The 20,113-nt window shown below is 47.4% G+C and overlaps 1 protein-coding gene and 1 long non-coding RNA gene across 2 annotated transcripts in view; both read left to right on the forward strand.

Moving 5' to 3' along the window:
- Positions 1-20,113, forward strand: part of ABTB3 (ankyrin repeat and BTB domain containing 3) — a 462,092-nt gene that overhangs the window by 201,141 nt on the left and 240,838 nt on the right. The window lies entirely within an intron of this gene.
- Positions 6,691-13,859, forward strand: LOC145545924 (uncharacterized). Its single transcript, XR_014082335.1, has 2 exons — positions 6,691-10,080; positions 12,664-13,859. It is a non-coding gene; the product is annotated as an uncharacterized LOC145545924 (long non-coding RNA).

A 20,113-nucleotide genomic window follows, 5' to 3' on the forward strand; every position in this document is an offset into this window, starting at 1 on the left:
TTCCATCACACAGGGGCCAAGCCCTGGAGTACTCCTTTGTCTCTGTGTATAAGTCCTATAGGTAAACCTCCACCTACTCTTTAACTTCTCTGGGAACCCACCTTGCTGCATAGATCCCCTCTACATCCCCTTGGAGAGGTGTCTTGGGTCTTGGAGGGCCAGCTTGTGCTGCATGAAGTTTTGGGACTATTCATTGGTAGTGATGACCAGTGGGAGGGGATGGTTGAGTGTGAGGCTCAGCACGGTTTCTCCTTGTGGTTATGAGTTGTGATGGCCCACTGATGAGATGAACAACTTTGCTGAGCTGCTGTGAGCCCATGCTGTGATCTTCTTAGGAAATCCCTGTTGAGAACTGGAAATAAGAGAGGCAGAAATGAGATTGTTCTTTTAAAATTTCATACACAGCCCGAACAGGAAAGGGAAATACCTGGTTTGGAGTGGGCAGTGGGATGTGGCCAAGTGTAATATATAATTCACCTTCTGGTTGTTAGAGCTTACATCTGGTTGCTTCAATTACAGCCCTGTCCCAGACTCCTTTTAATAGTCTTCTAGTTTCCAGCAGGACTATGACGTACAATAGATGCTCAAAAAGTGAAGGAAGAAGATCAATGAATAAGCAGCGAGGGAAGTAATGGGAGATCAAGCCAAGGGAGAAAGTAGGAAACATAATCTCATCATTATCTTCGGGAGACCCACCACTTGGATATTTCTCAAACCTTGGTGGAGTGCACACTCTGAAAAGCCGATGTCAAGGCTAGAAATATCAGATGATTCAGCCGCAGTCCCTGCCCAGAAAATGCTGTGACTCAGCCTTGGGCATGTCCCTTGATGAGGGTCTTTGCCTTGGCTGTATTCAGATACAGTCTCTTAACCTCATGTCACTTAAAGCTCGAGGGTGATATGATTGCTCCCTCCTTACATCTTACCTGCCCAAGCTTTTTCCTCCCCTTATGTTTCACATCAGTTATATGACTGGACCATTACCACCACCACTGTTACTTGTTGAGCACTTCCCATATGCCAACCACTGTGCTTAAAGCAATTTACATACACTATTTAATCCTTATAAGAATTCTATAAGGTAGGTACCATTATTATCCCCATTTTATATTAATAGATGAGCACCTGAAGCTCTGGGAGGTCCAGGGTCTCAGAGCAAGTAAGTGCAGTCCAGTCTGTGCAGCCCGTTCTCTTGGTGCTTCTTCATCCCTTGAACCTCCTGGTTCCAGCTCCACACCGGCCTATCTTCTTTGTTTTTCCTTTCTCATCTGTGTCCTGACTCTTCATGTCCAAATCTACAACTGTGCTGACACCTTTTGCTTTGGGGAATGAGAGTGGATCTTCTGTCACTTGTGCAAATGTCCCCTGACAGGGCTTTGGCTGCACGTTCCCCCCACCCCCACCCCCCATGGACAGACATCAGGGTTCCCCAGAAGGCTGTATCATAAGAGTCACTGGATGCTGCCTCCTCCTGATATGAGAGCTGCCCCTATTCTTACAGTGCAGACTAGCAGAGGTGCCGGAAATAATAACTCAGTTTCTGCTCCCAGTGACAGGGAGGTGGTCAAGCATCGGAGCCGTCAGAACTGATGTTCCAGGTTGACCACCTACTTGCTGAGTGACCTTGGGCAAGTTACTGAACTTCTCTGTGCCTCTGTTTCCCCTCCCCCTTCTAAACAATGGGGATTGCAACAGTGACCTCCCCAGAGGTTGTTGGAAAGAGGAGCTGAGACATTGTATTTAAAGCACTGGTTGCTGCAGCTGATGTGAGATAGGGCTCTGTGAATGGTTGTTTTTAGCACTGTTCTCAGTATCAGCAGACAAGCCATAACTGAATCCCCCTCTCTCATCTCCCTCCATCCCTTCCTCCATGTTAGTCACCTACTACTGCCCACAAAGCCTGGTGCTAGGAAGTGGGAAACAGACGACAAAGACTGACCCAGCCTTGAGCTTACAGAAACTTCCAGAAGAATGAGTATTCATGGGTCAGGCTGTTGGGGAGCCTTGGCCTTGAGTCTCGCCTTGAATCTTGCCTCCACTCCTCTCTGTGTAACTCTGGGACAAGTTGATTTCTCGGAGCCCCAGATTCCTGAACCTAACAACGGACTTTACTCACATCTACCCTAACCCCTCACAGGGCTGTCTGGCCACCGTCCAGAGAGCCAGCGAATCTCTACCATCTACATACTCTGCAGCAACAGAAGTCCCAGGCCCCTGGCATCCCTGGCTTTGACAATGCTGAGAACCACCCGTGACACTTAAAGGGCTTGCCTTTAACCCTGGCAGGTGTGCAGAACAACAGAATGGGTTCTCAGCACTGGCGAATGAGTTCTGCTGCTGCTGCTGCTGCTAAATTGCTTCAGTCGTGTCCGACTCTGTGCGACCCCATGGACTGCAGCCTACTAGGCTCTTCCGACCATGGGGTTTTCCAGGCAAGAGTACTGGAGTGGGGTGCCATTGCCTTCTCCAAATGAGTTCTGAGCACCAGTAAATGGACCCAGGATTTATGAATGGGTGTCACTGGCCTGCTGTGTTGCGTTTTATCACCAAAGATTATAGAAGATTGGGAGCTCTTATTTCAGCAGATGCTTTATGGTTTTCATTACTCTCTTGAATCTCTGCATAATTTGCTGGGGTTAGAGATGGAGTGCCTTTGTTTCTTTGTTTGCATTTTTTTCCTTTCTGTGTGAACCAGTAAAAATCAATAAAAGGCCGGCAAATGAAAGCCCTCCCCACACCAGTGCTTGCTGTGTGTTGCTGCGGGACCAAGTGGGCTTCCTTCTAGGTTGGGGAACAGTGGTTGGTTCAGGCTGAGGGAACCTGAGTCTGGGTCTCTGGGCCACTGTAGACTCACTAAGACCCTTGGGGATTGAGACCACACCCTGTGTTTATAGACAGAAAAACTGAGACCAAGAAATAGGACGTGACTGTCTGAAGCTGACTTACCTGGTGTCTAATGAACCCCATTCCCTGAGTCACCTGACAGATTATCTTGGGGTGTCTGCTACATGTAATTTGCCAGGATCAGGGAGTTGCCTTGCTTCTCTGTTTGTGTTTTTCCTTTTAAACACTAAGCCAAGCTGCCGTTCTGGCACGAGGGTCTTTAAGTCAGGGTACACGCACAAACATGCAGGATGCTGCACCAAGAGGCAAGAGGAACGTTCCAGACATCTCTTCCTAAGTCATTTTTTTTACTCATCTTTAAGGTATTTCTATATTTTATGTCTATTTTATAATGAACTATGTGATAAAGTAGTACAGCAGTGATTAGGGGAGACTGTAATTAAATATATGTTCATATACTGGGGAGGTACCCTCAAGAATTATAGGGTATATGATCAAAACAATTTGGAGACCATTGGTTTAGTGAATGCACGGCCATTCCTGAGCCCTCTAATATAACCCTACTCCGTTACTCTCTTTCCCTCTCCTCTGCCTTTGCCTGCATCATTTTCCCTGACTTTATATTTTTGTTTCTTTCTTGCGTATCCCCTTCACTAGGATGTTAGGTCTGCATGGTTGGAGATTGTGGTTTGTGCATGGCTGTCTCCCTTGCACCTGCAAGGCTGGGCATGCAGTAAATATCTGCTAAGACAAATGAATGAGTGGGGAGCCACTGCAGATGGGTGAACACATGTATGCGCCAGGGTGGACTACACACAGGGTTTGGGGAAGTACAGGGTCCTAGGAGGACCCTGAGGGGGCACCTGACCCAAGTCTTCAGGGAAGCTTGCTGAGCTGAAACCCTGAACTGGAACCTTCAGGGTAAGAAAGGAATTAGTCAAGAAAGATGAGAGTGCCAGGTGGAGAACAGCAAAGGTAAATGGTGAAGACAACAAAGGGCAGGGTCTTCCAGAAGTTTCCATGGGACTGGAACTTAGTGTGTGCATCAAGGAATGGCCAGAATGAGGCAGGAAAGGAGATTAGATCTGATCTCATTATGTCAGAGAGTTGAGGCTATAGCCTGAGGGCAAGCCACAGCTACTGGACCTCCCTGTGCTGTGGAGCCAAGACTGGGCAGCCAGACTGCCTGGATTCTCATCCTGGCTGTCATTTAGGCAACCCAGTTAACCCCTTCTTCCTCTGTTCGCTCATCTGTAAAGTGGGGATGATAATTAGGGCCAGCTGCAGCAGGGTGATGTGAGGATTAAATGAGCTAATTCATGTTAATCACAGAACTCATTCCTGGCATGGAATAACTGCTCTGCAAGTCTTACTTTTTATAATTCATTTAGCAAATATTAACTGCATAGCCTACTGTTCTCCAGGCTGGGGTTACATTGTGACCAAACCACCCTGGCATGGAGTTTGCATTCTACTTAGGGGAGAAAAATAATACATGAATAAATAAATTAACAAGAACAAATCAGTCAGTGATAAGACTAAGGGGACAATTAGAACAGGGATATACAGAGGTGCACAGGGCTCCCTTGGGTTGGGTGTCTAGGAAGGGGCTCCCTGAGGAGGTGACTTATATGCAGTGAGATTGGGTATATGCGAGGGCCCAGGAGAATCAGAATGTCTGGGATGAAGTGGGGAAGGAGGAGGCCAGGACCTGGTCTGCAAAGGTAAAGCATTCTGGTGGAAAGGCACTGGAGGGCTTAGGAGGTGATGAAATTTAGTTCCTCTCAGGTGCCTCAGTGGTAAAGAATCTGCCTGCCAATGCAGGAGACACAAATTCAATCCCTGGGGCAGAAAGATCCCCTGGAGAAGGAAATAGCAACCCACTCCAGTATTCTTGCCTGGAAAATCACATGGACAGAGGAGCCTGGTTGGCTACAGTCCGTGGGGTTGCAAAAGAGTCAGACACAACTGAGCAACTAACCAACAATAACAACAAAGATCCTGTGGCTGGTGCCTGAACTCATTGCAGAGTGAGAAGCAAAAGTGAGATGGAGAAAAAGATGTGTTCATCTGTGTCCTTGTTTTAAATTAATTTTTATTGGAGACAGAGGATGAGATGGTTGGATGGCATCACCAACTTGATGGACATGAGCTTGAGCAAGCTCTATGATTTGGTGATGGACAGGGAAGCCTGTCATGTTGCAGTCCACGGGGTCACAATTACTTGGACACGACTGAGCAACTGAACTGATAGTTGCTTTACACTGTTGTATTAGTTTCTGCTCTACAGCAAAATGAATCATCATGTGTGCATGTTAAGTCACTTCAGTTGTGTCCGACTCTTTGCCATCCCATGGACTGTAGCCCACCAGGCTACTCTGTCCAGGGGATTCTCCAGGCAGGGATACTGGAGTTGGTTGCCATGTCCTCCTCCAGGGAATCTTCCCAACTCAGGGATCGAACCCATGTCTCATATCTCCTGCGTTGGCAGGCAGGTTCTTGACCACTAGCGCCACCTGGGAAGCCCACATAAACATATATGCCCTCCTTTTTGCCTTCCTTCTCGTTCAGGTCACCGCAGGGCATTAAGCAGAGTGTGTCCCTCTTCTGATGACATTTTGCCCCTCATTCGAGTGACTACCAATGCCAGTGTGTTGTCCCCCTTCCCCACTTGTCATGCACTGATGCTCATTCAGGCAAAGGTCCCAATGACAGCAATAGCTTATTTAGTGGCTCCTGGTTTAGGGACAAGTTTGGCCAGCAAGTAAATGCCACATTTGACGCTCAGATCCACTTCTGAAGCCAGGTCTGTAGGTCTTCCCCTCTCCTGCATGTATAGCTGGCCTGAGACCATCACCATCTCTGGGGTGTCTTCTATCCACAGCTCTGATTTGCATTTGTCCCTGGTGCCATGTTGCCTCCTGGGTTTTGGAGGCCACTGGCTGTAGGAAGTAAGTGAGTAGGCCCCCAGGTCAGGCCACCTAGGGTGGAACACTGCTTTCACTCCTGTTGACTGGGTGACCTTGGCAAATTCCTTAACCTCTCTGGATCCTAGTTGGCTCTGTAAAATGAGGACAACAATAGTAACCACCTCACAGAGTTATAAGTGAGTTAAAATTCATAAAGAACTTGAAATAGGGCCCAGCCCAGAATAAGCAGTATTTACTATTACTATCAGCATTATTTTCCTGCCTACTCAAGGAGAGAAGTGCCTGTTCTCTGCCTACCTTTCAGAGATGGCTGTAGAATTAATGAGATAATGATTGTCAACTGTTTGGAGCTTTACAGAACAAAGACACTGCATAAATACACAGGATTATTATTGTCATCTTTATGCTTTGCAGGCAGGCCGATTGTGTGGTGTGGTTGATTTATGGAAATGGCATGTCCCTAGTTGATCTGAATTAGTAATAAGCAAATTTCAGACAGTTCAGATAATAACAGTATCTTCCATCTGCTCGGGGTCTTTCATTCTGAAAGCTTCTGAAAGGCTGGTAAGGAGGAATAGCAAGAGAACACCCTTGCCAGCCTCACTAGCATCCAGGCATCACTCCCAGCATCCAGATATCACTTCCAGCATCCAGGCATGCATGCATCCATTTACCATTGGCCTTGTGTTTAGTATCATGCTAAACACAGACCTAGCTGTACTGGTTTCGCTGGGCTGCTGACCTACACACCTGCAGTCCCTCCAGGAGAAAGGAGACAAGCATACACTTTGAATAATCAAATCAGCCATGCTGCTGCTGTTCACTCCCTCAGTTTTGTCCAACTCTTTGTGACCCCATGAACTGTAGCCCACCAGGCTCCTCTGTCCATGGGATTTCCCAGGCAAGAATACTGGAGTGGGTTGCCATTTCCTTCTCCAAAATTGGCCATAGCTAAGAGCTATTGTGTCTGGGGCACTTGCAGAATGATGGGCACTATTCTGAAGATTTCCTATGTATTAATGTGTTCAATCTTCAGTGTCTCATGACAGAGAATTCTGTTTTATAAAGGAGAAAACAGAAAAGACTTGCTTAGGCTCATGTAGCCAGAAAATGTGAAGCTGAATTTCGAACTCAGGCAGCCTGAGTTCATAGGCAACTACGTCCTTAGCTAGCATGGGAGCATTTCTATCCAGGAACAAAAAGCCCCTGGTCAGTGGAACTGACCCCAAATTGAGATCCTAGTTGGGTTTTCTTGGTTTCCAGAGTGCAACTTGGGAGATGTCTTAGGTTGGTTTTCCTGGAGGAGATTCGGATTCACCTGCAGGAGGATGGGTGGAGAGTGCTCCTGTGATCAACACAGGGGAGCAGAAATGGACAGATGGGGAGGTTGAACTGCAACAGAGGTCTCTGCTAGTGCCCTGGGGAGTTCAGAAGCTGGAATGTCCCTGGAATGTCCCTTCAGAGCTGCCCCCAGTTTGGGGAAGGGGGCCAAGCCATTGTATCTCTACTTGTATCCGTCATTAGACACAGCTTTCCTAAGATGTGACATGACCTTGGGCGAGGTCCTTCTTTATGCTCAGCAGTTCCTAGAAAGAATTTCAGCAGACGGGGACAGAGTGCCTTGAACTTGAAAAGGGTGTGTTGGGAGGAAGCCCTGCAGACTCCATGTACTACATGAGGCATTACCGACTGACCAATTTTGTATCTTTTATTCACTCTGGAGTCACTGTGGAGTCACTCTGGAATCAGGGGTCGTAACCAGAAACCAAGAGAGTAGCTTGGGCTTTATGTCTTTCTCAGTCCTGTGTTGCATCACCATACCATGCTGCTTCTCCTGGGTCACATCCCTTCTCACCTCCACTGCTCCCCATCAGCATCCTCGGGTTGAGCTCAGCACTTCTGCCTGGACTGGATGTAGGCTGCTCACTCCCTGGACAATGGGAACATGCCCAGCCTTTCAGGGGGGTGATGAGAGTTAGTGGGATAAAGTATAAAGTTTCTAACCCAATTTCTGGCAAATGGACAAACTCCATATGAGTTGTCTTCCTTCCTTGAAAGCAACCTTCTTTCCTTCCATCCTTCCTTCCTTCCCTTCTCTCTTCCTCCCTCCCTTTCTTTTCCTTCCTTTCTTTCTTCCTTTGCTTTCCTTCTTTCTTTCTTCCTTCCTTCCCCCCTCTCTCTTGATCCCTTTCTTTCCTTTCCTTTTTTCTTCTTTCTTTCTTCTTTTCTCTCTCTCTCCCTCCCTCCCTTTCTCTTCCTTCCTTCCTTCCTTTCTTTCTACTGTTCACTCATCCCACAGCTCTTTAGAGTCATTACCAGGTTCTGGGATACAGCAGTGAGAAGGCAGGCAAGATGGGCTGTCTTCATGGCATTTCACCTTTTCTTGGGAAAACGGACAACAGACAAGTTAACACGTGGGATAATTTCCAGCAGTGATAGTGCTGTGATGAAAATAAAGCAAGATGCTGGGATAGTGACTGGAGGGCCTCTCGGTGACAGAGACAAGTAGGTGGCTTGCACACCTTTGCATTCCCTTCTGCCTACTGCAGTCTTCCCGTATACTACAAATATTAGTCATTTGAGTGTAACTGAATGCCAGGTTGGCTTAACTGTCATTGTCAAGGTTGGGAAGCCTGTATTTCCTTCCTGCCAGCTAGGCTGGGGTTCCATGAAACTGCTCTGAGGGAGGGTGTGATGCCTGCTGACTCAGCTGTCCTCTCTCTGGCAGGGCTGAGATGTTCCTTGGAAAACCTCCCACCTCGGTCCTTGCCTGCGTACCCCGGAAGTGGGGATCAGAGCAGCTCTGCCATGATGAGAGTTCGTGGGGCCGTACACACCCTCCCTACTGCCCCCACCCCTCCTCTAAGCCCAGACACAAGTTGAGGCAGTCTTGTTAGATTGGGCGTTCTCTGCCATTTCCTGCTTCTTGCTGATCTGGAACGGGAATGCCTTGTGAGAACAGTCCTGCCGCCACCTTCCTGACATCCCCACCAGCACACCCAGCCCAGCCTGAGCCAGGACCATGGAAGGCCCCAGGAAAGGCAATCTGGCGGCTTGAAGATCCATGGAGTTTCACAAAACCAGGTTTTGAGTCAGAAGTTTGAGTTCTGATCCTGATTCTGCTGTGTGGTTCTTTGGGTTTTAATCCCTCATCTGTGAAATGGGGATAAGGTGAATAGAGCCTTGCCTGCCTCTCAAGGTTATTCTCTTCTGCCTTAGGACTTTTGCACAGGCTCTTCTCTCTGCTAGAATGCTCTTCCTTGTCTCTTTCCCTTTAATCTAATGAAGCCCATTCCTCCTTCAGGTCTCAGTCAATCCTCACACCTGCCTAATCAGGTCAGCTCCCCATTATCCCTCTCATGGGCCTGCACAGAGCTGCCTTCCTTCCCTCGGCCAGTGTTATCAGCTGGCATTTGTTTGTAGGATTCTTGGGCCAGTGACATCTTTATTGATCCCAGTGAAAGCAGGCACCTTGCTGTCTTATCCATGGCTATACCTTCAGCATATAGCAGAATGCTTGGCATATAGTAGATGGTAGATGCCCAATAAATGTCTGTTGCTGAGCACCTATTCTGATGAGATTATGTAGGTGACGACTTGGTCAGTGAAAAACACTAAGCAAAAGGGAAATGTGTTATTATCAACAAGATTGTAACATCGACCTGGGAGAAGCATCTCAGTATCTTCAGGAATTCGGATAATTATTCTAGAACCTCAAAGAATACTTGCCCAAGTCTGTCCTGTGTCAGCCTGTGCCCAGTGAGCTGACAATACTGACGCATCATTCCTTGGCCTTTGTTGCAGACCAGGCAAGGGGAGGAGTTCCCAGGGTCCTGGCAGATCGGCTTGCTCAGCCTCGCCCTGCTCCATCCTTTGACTGCAGCTGCCACACACAGCTTTCTCATTGTGTCATGTCACAGTGACATCCTTGGTGTGTCGCAGTGGTCTGGACCTCCCAGGGTAGGGAGAAGTAGAAGGAAATGGAAAGTGTGTCTGTGTGTGTGTGTGTGTGTGTGTGTGTGCGCGCGCGCGTGCACACGTGTGTGTGTATGGCGTGAATAAGACAGACAGCTACATTCCAAACCCACATTAAACCTCACATCCTTGCAAGACTGCTGCCGCAGACAGGGCTCTCCCACCCTTCTTGATATTAGGCAGTCTCTGTCCCTAAGTCTGTGAGTATTGGTGAGGACTGTGTGTCAGGTGCCTGACTGGGTGCAGAGGACTCTGTGGTGACAATACAAGCAGGATCCCTGCCAAGTTGCAGAGGGCTGTGCAGTGGGAAGCTTCCCTTGTGGCTCAGACAGTAAAGAATCTGCCTGCAATGTGGGAGACCTGGGTTCGGTTCCTGAGTTGGGAAGGTCCCCTGGAGAAGGGAATGGCTATCCACTCCAGTATTCTTGCCTGGAGAATTCCATGGACAGAGGAGCCTGGTGGACTACAATCCAGGGGTCACAAAGAGTTGGACATGACTAAGCTACTAACACTTTCACTTTCGTTCAGTGGGAACACAGATGTTAAACGAATCACCAGATGTGATGGTGATTCGGTATCCAGTGTTCCAGGTGCTGTAAAGAAAGATGACAGGGTAGGTGCCTTGTTTTTGAGTCCATCCATTCTTTTGTTCAATAGGACCTTGAAGCACCCACTCGGTGCCAATGGGTGCTGGATGTGCCCATCTCTGGTCTCTGTGGGTGCCTCTGCAGCAGCCGTTGAGGAAACTGGTGATTGACATGTAGGTGACTCAGAAAATGCTTCCTTGAGGGGCCCTGGGGGCGATTGGGGAACCATGGGAGTTCCTGCTCTACAAAATGCAGTCATCGCTCCTTTTCTTAAAAATAAATCTTCTATGGTTTTCTAATGAGGTCACAGGAAGAATGCACTTTCTAGTAGGAAGGGTGAGCAGGGCAGGGAAGGAGATCTCTGAGTCTCATTTCACATCTCAGGCAGAGGCGCACTGGGGAGCAGGCAGGCCAGGAAGGTGGAAATCCTGAAGCATCCAGAGCCTGCCCTCAACTTCTGTGCTACATAGCAATGGGAGCAGGAGACAAAGAGCTCTGAATGATAACTCAGACCCTGGACTCTAGCATTTACAGTTGCTTCCCCAGTGAGGTCGACTGTGGCCAGGCATGGTGTAATGCCTCCATGAAGGTGATGTCATTTAATTTTTTTTAATATTTATTTTTATTTATTTAATTTTGGCTGTGCCAGGTCTTAGTTGTGGCACTGGGGATCTTTAGTTTCGGTAGGCATTTGCAGCACGTGGGATCTAGTTCCCTGACCAGGGATGGAACCCAGGCCCTTTGCATTGGGAGCATGGAGTCTTACCAGTGGATCACCAGCGAAGTCCCTGTGTCATTTAATCATTTCCACACTCCACCCCGCTTTACAGAATCACATCTGTCATGTGTCTGGGTCATAGTAGGTACTCAGTAAATGCAAAGGAATGAATGATAAAACCAAGGCAAAGAGAGGGGGAATTCACTTCCTCAAGGTTGCACAGCTAACAAGGTTCAGATTCCCACCCAGGACCACCTGACTTCAAAGCAGGGTTCATAACCATTGCTCCATCACTCCCTTCTGCAAGGAACTTCCACACTGTTGCTTCTTGAAGCCCCACAAATAACCCTCCCCAAACTAGGATTTCTGCAGGCAATTTGTATACATTATCTTACATAATTCTTCCAGTAGTTGTTGGACAGAGCCCACACTGGCTCATTTTTTTCAGAGCAGAAAGCTAAAGCGAGAGGGGTAATCCACTTACCCGAGTCACAGAGTAAGAGGTGATAGAGTTCCAGAGTCAAACTAAGAGTTATAAAGATACTTCATGAGGGAAGTGTGCCTCCTGTTAACTTGGTTCTTCTTCCTTGACCAAAATTTCTATCCATCCTGACCCTATCCAGCCACCTCATGGTGGGTACACCCTCATGGCATTAAGACCACTTGAGGCTCAAATGAAGACATGAATACATATGTGCTTTTGTTAGCATGTAAGTGCTGTTCAAATGCTAGCTGGTTTTTACAGCCCAACTCTTGGGAAATGGACTTTTGAGCCAAATGATGGGATCCCAGCTGTTAATAGATTGATTAATCCAGCTCTGTTACCAGCAGTCTAACTTAACCTCTCTGTATTTCAGTTTCTTCCTCTGCAAGATGATACTTTCCTCGTGGGTTTGTTGTGCTGTTGAAGTAAGTTAATGCACAAAAAGCATTTAGAACAATGCCCGGCACAGAGCACTCTCAGTAGGTGGTGGCTCTTGTTATCTCCATCATGATGATCATCAAGAACATGATTATTCCTTAAAATAGCGGCAGGCTAGGGCTTCCCTTGGGGTAGCATGAAGGCCCCCAGCAGAGTCAGTATGCACCGCAGTCAGCCTTGGAGGCTGTTCTATACAAAGGGCTGAGGGCTTTTACCAGGGCTCTTGTCTTACCCTTATGTTTTACTCTCCTCCAGCCTGTCTGTGCAGCTCTGAGCTCTGCACACTTGGCCCAGCCCAGTCTCTGCCCCAGGTCTTTGCCTTTGCAGCCCGCCCCCATCAGCAGGTGGCATCTGGAAGTGCTCCTGTTGTCCTCATCTGTCAGATGAATTCCAAACACCCACCTGCATCTGCATTGAGCTTTAGTCCCTGCCCCACTGGTTTACCTGTTTCATATCCTGAGGCTTCCAGGTGTGGCCTTTAGGTCACCTGCTAATGCTGTCCATATGTGCGCATGCTAAGTCGCTTCAGTTGTGTCTGACTTTGTGTGACCCCATGGACTGTAGCCTGTCAGACTCCTCTGTCTGTGGGATTCTCCAGGCAAGAATACTGGAGTGGGTTGCCATTTCCTTCTCCAGGGGATCTTCCCAACCCAGGGATTGAACCCAGGTCTCTTTCATTGCAGGCAGATTCTTTACCATCTGAACCACTCAGTTCAGTGCAATCGCTCAGTTCATGTCTGACTCTTTATGACCCCATGGACTGCAGCACACCAGGTTTTCCTGTCCATCACTAACTGGTCTAGGTTATTTGCCTGTGGCCTTAACACCCACCCCCTCCCATACACACACCCCGCTGGGCATTCACCTGTGCTGTTTGTAACCCTAGCCAGTAGCTCCAAACTCGTTTCATTAAGCATGTTTATTGAACACCTACACTGTGTGCTGTTAACTGCCAACTGTCTGTGCCAACTGCCCAAGTCCAAACGTTCAAGCATTTCCCCAGTTGCAGGCACAACTCCCACTCAGGTAGGTGCTGCCACTCACCCATCAGAGGATCTTCTGTGTATGTTCATGGCCTCCCAAATCAGCGAGACTCCCAGGTGCTGCGGAAGAGCCACCCACCCGCAGCAGGACCTGCCCTGGTCACTCCCCTCACTCCAGGCCTGTCCGTTCCCAGGTGTCTTCCCTCTTATACCCATTGTCCTTTCAGTTCCCATGTTTTTTTTCCCAGAAGGGAGCTAAGGCATAGAGAGCATAAGTTATTCACAAAAGGCAGCATGGAAATCATGTGTGGGGCAGATAGATGGTGACCAGAGAAGCTCAGGGCACAGTGTGTTGTGCAACAGGAGGCTGGACTGGGAGGAATGCTGGGGGCCAGGACCTGGGTGCTATCCTACAGTGGACAGGGAGCCATGAACATGCAGAGGTGGCTCCAGCAGAATCTCCTCCTGCCTAAACCTGGGAGGTCCTGGGCCAAGCATGCCTGGCCTTTGCATTTCAGACCCTTTACAACCCAACTCAGCCTCCCTCTTCTTCTCCTCATTGTCCTCTGCATGTTTGTAATCCTTTCCCCATAGGGCGGTTGTTTTGTTTTAATAAGTTGTTGCATATGAAGAATTTAGAACAAGGCCTGCAGCTAGTGTGCTCTGCCATACCTTCTTCCCAGCCACTGCTTCTCCTGTAACATGGATGCCCTGAACTTTGCCCACTCATGTGGAGTTAGAGCCAAGTTCAGAATCCGATAGCCTTGTGAGCTTGGGCAAATTATTGTATCTTCCCAAACTGCAGCTTTCTCATCTCTACAATGGGTATACTTCTAAGACTGTTGTGAGGACTAAATGAAGTGATGCATTAAAAAGGTCCAAAAAAAAAAAATAATAAAATGCTTTGCTTTTTCAAAAAAAAAAAAGGTCCATTCAGCCAGCACCCCAGACTGACCGGCACTCTGCTGAGCTCTGCATTTATAGCAAAACACCAGGTCCCAAGCTCTGCCCTCTGGGGAGGTGGACCTGAAATAAATAGTGACGTGGATAATTTTTTTCACTTGATGAATTTTAATTTTACTTGCTTTGAGATTAATGTTCTTTTCAATAATTAAAAATGTAAAGTGTATAAAAACCACCCAGTAGTATTAATAATAGTTAATAATTTCTCATATTAGCATGATTTTCTCAAATGAAAGGAGGAACACGTTTTAGTAAGAGTTGAAATCCCTTATGTTAGCCACACCCTCAGTCTTTCCCCCTTCCCTAGAGACAACTATGATCTTGAATTTGGGGCAAGTCTTCCAGTCTATCTTCATATTTTGCTGTCTCTCAATCTGTTCATAAATCATGGATGGTCTTTTTTGTGTTACATTACAAACATAACATCAACTGTGGGTAATATTCTGCAATTCAATGTTTTCACCCAGCATTGTTCTTTAGATACATTCATGTTAAAACACTGAGTTTGCATATTCATTTGATTGCTACATGCTATTCTGTCAGTTTCTCACCTTTGCTCTCTCCCAGGGCTGCCATCATCAGGCTGGCGTGCCTCTCTTCCGGCTCCCATGGGAGGTATTCCTAGAGGTAGAATTGCTGAATCATAGGGTGTGCGCGTTTGCAGCTTGGCTGGCTGGTGCCAACTTGCTTTCCACAGTGTTTGTACTGATTTACCATAGCAACATATGAGCGTTCTTGTTTCTCCACATTCTCACCAGTGCTTGGTGTTATTAGACTTTTTAATTTGTGCCAATCTGATTGGATGTGGAATGGCATCTCCTTCTTGTCCTCATCTGTGTATCTCTGATCACTAGCGAGTTGGACATGATTCTAAGCTTTCTGAACTTCCAGGTATTCAGTGGAATAAAAAGTGAAAATGTTAGTTGCTTAGTCATGTCTGACTCTTTGCGAGCCCATGGACTATAGCTCACCAGGCTCCTCTGTCCATGGGATTCTCCAGGCAAGAATACTGCAGTGCGTTGCCATTTCCTCTTCCACAGGATCTTCCCAACTCGGGAGTCAAACCTGGGTCTCCTGCCTTGCAGGTTTCTTTACCGACTGAGCCACCAGGGAAGCCCATTCAATGGAATACCTTCTCACTTTCTTTACCCACTTTTTTTCTGTGGGAGTTCTTGATTCATCTTGGGAACTGATTCTTTATCTGTTGTGTATATTGCAAATGCCTTTTCCCAATGTGTTGCTTATCATTGAGCCTTATTCATTAGACTTTTTCTCGAGCAGAAGATTTTAGTTTGTTATGATCAGATTGATCAGTCTTTTAGGATTACAGCTTTCTTGTCTTGATTAAGATTGTAAAGTTACTCTCCTAAGTTTCCTTCTCATAATTTTGAAGTTTGTTGTTTTAGTTTCATGTATGGGTGATTAATCCATTGGGAACTTGTATTTGTATGTAGTGTGAGGTAGGGATCTAATTTAATTTTCTCCTTCTAAGGAAAGCCATTTGTCCCAACACTAGTCTGCACCACCACTGTTCTATGCTGAATTAATATGTTTATGTGGTCTTTTTCTAGGCTCACTATTTTGTCCCCTCTGTCTAGATGTAAAGTATTACTTAATCATAATTGTGGCAAATGCCATCAGAGTAAAGCTCAGGATGCTATGAGAACATACCGAAGGGGGACTGGCAGGCCCTTTATTCCTTTGCTCTATTCTTTTACTTTCTTAGCTTTTGTAAGAGTAATGGACCTTTTCATTGCACAGCCTAGCCATCTTATGTAAAATTGTCCATCCTAGCACTGGGATGGGGCTGTGGTGGGCACCTGCTGGGCAAAGAAAGACTGACACATTGAGCAGTGCCAGATGCCACTCCACCCTGGGTGGCCATGTGCAGGCAAGGCCCAAGTTTGTTTGCAGAAGCCCAGTGTTTATGCACGCCTGTCCTCACCGCTATAAAGTCATTTTTCAGTGCAATTTAACCATGGCCACGGGCCTGTCCCCACAGAGATTAGATAACACTGATGAATGACTGCACAAGTTGGCTCCCAGAAAAGAATTTAAAGTCTGTGAGCTCACTGGCAGGACAAGTGGGGATCTTCCAACTGAGAAAGGAGGCAGGAGGTAAATTCTCAGGATGGGTTCTCCCATCTGTTCCCAGGAGCGGAGCCCATCAATTGAGAAGCAAGCATGCTGGCTGCCTTGGCTGCTTGGAGGCTGCCTTTCATGTGCCATGTCCCTGTTGCAGCATTGGCCTGGGCCCTGGGGCATTGAGAAATGTCTCTTCATTTCCCACTTCTGGTTCTTGCATCCAGAGTGCTGCATCAGCACATAGTTCTCATGCAGCTCAATCTCGTTTTACAGTCCTGTGTATGCAGCTTAGGAGACTGCTACATTGGGGCTGAGGGAAACTTGGAGTTGTGGGGGAAGGTGATTGTTTAAATTTTACACAGAGGGTCTAATTCACACAGCACAGGATTCACTTTGCAGGGCGTTCCAGGAAGCGCTGTACAGTTCACGGGGTGCATTCTGGCTTCTCTGTACCTTCTAAGAATCAGTACAATCAGTAAAACATTGTGTCTGGACTCTGGAGAACAGACCAGGGTTGAGTTCTGTGTTATCCTAAACAAGCTACAGTGAAGTCCCATCTTGCATGGGGTGGGAGCAGGGAACTAAGTCTAAAACATCAGTGCGTTAAGTGAGAGTCTATGCTATGCTGGAAAAAATCCCTTACATTGTCTGCAAAGTGTGACCTATAGACATCCATTCCCAAAACAGCTAGCTTTTCCTCTAGCATTGGAGCAGATGACCACTTCTTCGGTGGAGCCCCAGCTGAAGTAGGTGGCTAGTGAGTTTAGGGGATGTGTTTGAAAGCCAGTTATCTTTAAACAGAAGCACAGTTGGCTGGAGAGGAGGAATGCAAAGGGGCCCACCAAGCATCTTCTCTAAGAGTGACTCCTTTTGACAATATTTATGTAACATAGCAGCATGATGGTTGTTAAGACCATGAAAAAAGGAGCAGTGTGGAAACAGGACCCCACAAAGCTTCCCCAGCAAGGGCACAGCTCTCCATTCCCAAACCTCTACTGTTAGAACCTGGCTTTACCTCTGTTTTTGAACCCTGGGCTGACACTCAGGGCCAAGAGGGGAGCCCATTCAGGAGGCTGGGAGCCCTGGAGGAAGCAGGAGACTCAAGACCCTCACCTCCCCAGGAAACACTGGGCGTGAGCTCATCAACTGGATGACTGGGTGGAATCACCTGCCCCCAAAATGATGATAGAATCATACCAATAATACTATAGTGCTCATGCTACATGTCCAGCACTGCTCTAAATGCACTCTCTGTATTAACTTACTTGATATTATGTATGTAATAAACACTGCAGTGTGCTGCATGATAAGATCACCTGGGGCGTTCCTTCACCAGACAGGTTGCCAGGCCTCTCTGCTGGGATATCTGATTGGAAAGATCTGGGTCAGGGCCCAGGAATCTGTTTTTTTAACAAGTACTCCAGGTAGTGCTTGTATGCAACCTGGTTTCAGAAGTGCAGACTTATTTCCCTCTGTCCTTGTTTGTTTGCTGTGCTGGCACTATGAAGTTTGTGTCAGTTTCCACGCATATGGCTATTCCCTGAACTGAGCCTCTCTCTCTCTCTTTTTTAATATTTATCTATTATTTATTTTATTTGGTTATACTGAGTCTTAGTTGCAGCACACAAGATATAATTCCCCAACCAGGGATCGAACCCAGGCCCCCTGCATTGTGAGCACAGAGTCTTAGCTACTGGACCACCTGGAAAAACCCTGAACTGAGCCTTCCCAAACCTGAGTTTCCTCTTCTGTGAAAAAGGAATGGTAATAGGATCTACTGCCCAGAGCATGTGAGAATTCAGTGAGATGAAGCATTCAAAGCATGAGGTCTGGTACTTGGTTAAGTGACAGACACTACAATTGTTACTCCTATTATTTAGAGACACAGGAGCCCAAAGAGAGACTCACACCCCTGCATCAGTGCTACCGAACAGAGTGGTCTTTACCCAGTTTACTGCCGGGATATACCCAAGCTAATCTCCTTTCACTGGTTCTCACATGTAGATTCGGCGCCCGGAGGGAAATGGATTGGCAGAGAATTGATTACTTCCTGACTCCCTCAGCAGTCCTGTTTCAAAAGGCCCCAGTCAAAATCAAAATGCATTAACTGTGTTTATCAAGGAGCCACCAGCCATCTGGGAAGGCCCATGCCCTGCCTCCTGCCCGCCTGTGCCAGGCCGCCGACCATCCGCATTCACATACAGGACCACGTGGCTCCAGCACTTTTCTTGTGGCTGCATCACAGCTCCCATGGAAACCTGGGGTTTGGTTCTGAGCCTGGAGACAAATGAGGTGGCTGTCTGTACCATGTTCCCAAATGGGTTCTCTTTCATGTCCAATATTTTCCCTGCCTATTGTAGAGGCTCAGCCTCAGAAAGCAAAAGCACAAAAAGGCAAAACGGAGAAATGAACCAACGGAAAGGGAGCCAAGGGGAGGTGATTACATAAGCCAGCAGTCAGGCTGTCTGCAAGCCGTATGACTTATTTAGCTGTCTATCTTTGCGGGATGTCAGACTCCATCCTTTCCAGCTGGCTCTCTGCTTCGGTGATTACATTAACACTCAGTAATTATAGGAAATAGACACCTTTCCAGTCACCATCATTCCCAAGTGGTGGGATGGGGGAGATTGAATACCAGCAACAGCCGATCGCTGGTCTGCACTCTGGTCCCCTGTCCTTGGGTAAGGGACAGTCTCCACCGTCTGTGGCAGAATGACACAGAAATAAGGGCAGAGTAGCCAGTTTCCCCCCCAAAACTTCAAAGTATGTACAGTGTAAAGGCTGATGCTTGATCTTGCTGCTGCTGCTGCTAAGTTGCTTCAGTCATGTCCGACTCTGTGCGACCCCATAGACGGCAGCCCACCAGGCTCCCCCATCCCTGGGATTCTCCAGGCAAGAACACTGGAGTGGGTTTCCATTTCCTTCTCCAATGCATGAAAGTGAAAAGTGAAAGTGAAGTCACTTAGTCGTGTCTGACTGTTAGCAAACCCATGGACTGTAGCCTACCAGACTCCTCCGTCCATGGGATTTTCCAGGCAAGAGTACTACTGGAGTGGGGTGCCATTGCCTTCTCCAGCTTGATCTTGAGCTGATGTCAAAATGTCCTTTAGGAAATCCAAATAACAGTGGTAATAATTAACAGTTGCCTCTGTTATTTTGATAGGACACAAAGTTGGTCCACTCGGAGAGAAATTCCAGATCTATGAAATCCTCAATTCTGAGACTCACTGCTTTATATATAAAGGAATAGCATAGAAAACAAGGCAAAATAATAAAGTAGAAAAGCAACCTCTCTCTTTTTTTTAAGTGGATAGTATTTTTAGCCTTGATCTCTGCTCTTTACACAATAGGTAACAATTGTGTAGGGACTGATTCCTAGTTGGCTCCTCCTGTCTTGTATCTTGCGGCTCCCAACCTTGCTTTACCCCACACTGCTGCTGCTGCTGCTGCTGCTAAGTCGCTCCAGTCGTGTCCGACTCTGTGCGACCCCATGGACGGCAGCTCACCAGGCTCCGCCGTCCCTAGGATTCTCCAGGCAAGAATACTGGAGTGGGTTGCCATTTCCTTCTCCAGTGCATGAAAGGGAAAAGTGAAAGTGAAGTTGCTCAGTCGTGTCCGACTCTTAGCGATCCCATGGACTGTAGCCTACCAGGCTCCTCCATCCATGGGATTTTCTAGGCAAGAGTACTGGAGTGGGGTGCCATTGCCTTCTCCGTACCCCACACTAGATCTTGAAAATAGAATTTTTACCTAATGACATCCTTGCACTTCTGCTAACATCTAATTCCTCTTCTTCCTGGATTTGGGTCTCTATGTCTGGCCTAGAGGATTGGAAATCATGGGGCCAGGATAGTAACTGTAGTTCCTGGGTTTGTCTGCTTCCCAAACTGTGCTGTTGGGGGTTGGGGAGGGGTGGTCCCCAGCCACGGCAGGCCTTAGGCACAATCCTAGCTTCTTCTTCTCCCCCCTTTGCTGTGTGTTGCCCAGAGGGCTCCTGCAGGCCTTGGGTCCAAGTCATGCATCTATCTGTTTGTGTGGATGCCCTTTAACATGGCACCTGTGATGTCCTAGGTGTGGTATGTAGATCACATATGTAAGTGAATCCT

Source organism: Giraffa tippelskirchi, chromosome 4 (assembly GCF_054371585.1).
Source record: "Giraffa tippelskirchi isolate mGirTip1 chromosome 4, T2T-mGirTip1v1.2.pri, whole genome shotgun sequence".
Lineage (NCBI taxonomy): Eukaryota > Metazoa > Chordata > Mammalia > Artiodactyla > Giraffidae > Giraffa > Giraffa tippelskirchi.